The 1,803-nt window shown below is 43.7% G+C and overlaps 1 long non-coding RNA gene across 1 annotated transcript; it reads right to left on the bottom strand.

Annotated features, from left to right (window-relative positions):
- Positions 1 to 144: 144 nt before the first annotated feature.
- Positions 145 to 933, bottom strand: LOC109590336 (uncharacterized). The gene is made up of 2 exons (XR_002189270.1): positions 861 to 933; positions 145 to 521 (listed from the first exon to the last, which is right to left on the bottom strand). It is a non-coding gene; the product is annotated as an uncharacterized LOC109590336 (long non-coding RNA).
- Between the last annotated feature and the right edge of the window lie 870 nt (positions 934 to 1,803).

Genomic DNA, 1,803 nt, shown 5'->3' with positions numbered 1-1,803 from the left:
ATACTGGTCTGTACTGCTGTTAGTCGAACGGGAGTAAATCTTTTAGCAAGAGCTGCTTTCAGAGCATCACAGCTCCTCTTCTCAGACTCAATCACTGCAAGGCTTGTAGCGGGGCCCTCCAGCCTCAATGGAAGCTGTGTTAGCTTTTTATGGTCGTCCCATCTACATTAGACTGCCATTTCCTTGAAGCGGTCAACCCATTCCTCAAACGAGTCTTCTTCAGCATACTCCTTTGCTCCTTTAAAGGGCAGCAGCACTGGTAACTGTTAAGCATCATGAATGGGAAGACATTCTTCTACCGTTCACTCGGTCCCTGTCTCGTCCAAGGAGCCAGAGATCGACGTCTCCACTGTGTATTCCAGTTGCTCAGGTTTTCGCCTCCAGCTTGCTCTTCTCTTAACCATTGAGCTCCTCTCCTCTGGCCTCCCACTTCTGTTTCTCTAGTTCAGCCGCGGTCTGCAGCCATGGACGTGGTCATGACTGGCCATCACAGTTAGCAGGGCAGATTATATCAGTCTCTCCTAATCAAAAGAAAAGGAATACAAGTTAACATGATCTTACGATAACATTAGGACAAACAACTTGTAAATTTAAAATTGAATTTTATTTTAAAATTGAATATTTAAAATTTAAATTTGAATCTTAAAATTCACAAGACACACAAAGAGCAAGTTCTAAACCAATCTTAATTAGGTAACAAATGTTTATACAGATATTAGCAAACGTAGATGCATTATTACGTGAAGTGACATATGCACAGACATAACACAATATTAATCATGCTAGGGGAAGCATAGGGTGGGACATTATAGTCTTGTTGTGATGACATAACAAGATCATAGTACATGTAATGAACCTACCATTTACAAAATAAGACCTAGCTTCTTTTGTTGCTCCCCATCCTTCGAATGGACAGTCCTGAATAAAGTGTTGTGTACTGCCACATCAATGGAACTTGTAGCCCCCTTTATTTCTCTTCAGAGTCATCACTAGGCTTCCTTGGAGGCTTTTTTCCCCTTAGTTTCTCTTCTGTCCCAAGGTTTGTCTCCTTCCACTTTGCCTCTTCAAGTGAGCCTTACACACCAAGTCCTCGAAATTCCCTTCTACAACAGACTGATTAGAGAGAACACTTCTCTTGCCTAATAATTCTGCTTCTGGAGTCCCATGATAGGTTGGGGGATATGCTTTATATAATAACTTCCTCAACTCCTAAGCATATATACTCATCAGCTGACTCATTCAAACTTTAATTGCCTCCCCTGCAGGCCTGCTGGTCTGTACTGCTGTCAGTCGAACAGGGGTAAATCTTTTAACAAGAGCTGGTTTCAGAGCATCATAGCTCCTCTTCTCAGACTCACTGTAAGACTTGTACTTGTAGAAGGATCTAGCGGGACCCTCCAGCCTCAATCGAAGCTGTGTTAACTTTTTATGGTCGTCACATCTACACCATACTCCCATTTCCTTGAGGCGGTCAACCCATTCCTCAAAAGAGTCTTCTTCAGCATCTTCCTTCGCTCCTTTAGAGGGCGGCAGCACTGGTAACTGTTGAGCATCATGAATGGGGGAGACAGATCCTTCTACCACTCCCTCGGTCCCTGTCTCGGCCAAGGACCCAGAGATCGTCTCCAGTGTGTCCGTTCATACCGTTCATTGGTACCTCCAGTGTTGTATCTATGGTCCATCCAAGGTTTGTCTCTTTCCACTTCGCCTCTTCAAAGCGAGCCTTACACACCAACTCCTCAAAGTTCTGTTCTATCCCAGTCGGCTTCTTATGCAATCCAGACTCAAAATCTTTATACATAG

The sequence above is a fragment of the Amphimedon queenslandica genome, unplaced genomic scaffold, assembly GCF_000090795.2.
Source record: "Amphimedon queenslandica unplaced genomic scaffold, v1.1 AMPQUscaffold_10193, whole genome shotgun sequence".
Lineage (NCBI taxonomy): Eukaryota > Metazoa > Porifera > Demospongiae > Haplosclerida > Niphatidae > Amphimedon > Amphimedon queenslandica.
Note: the sequence above shows the minus strand (reverse complement) of the source record. Positions and strands in the feature narration are given on the sequence as shown.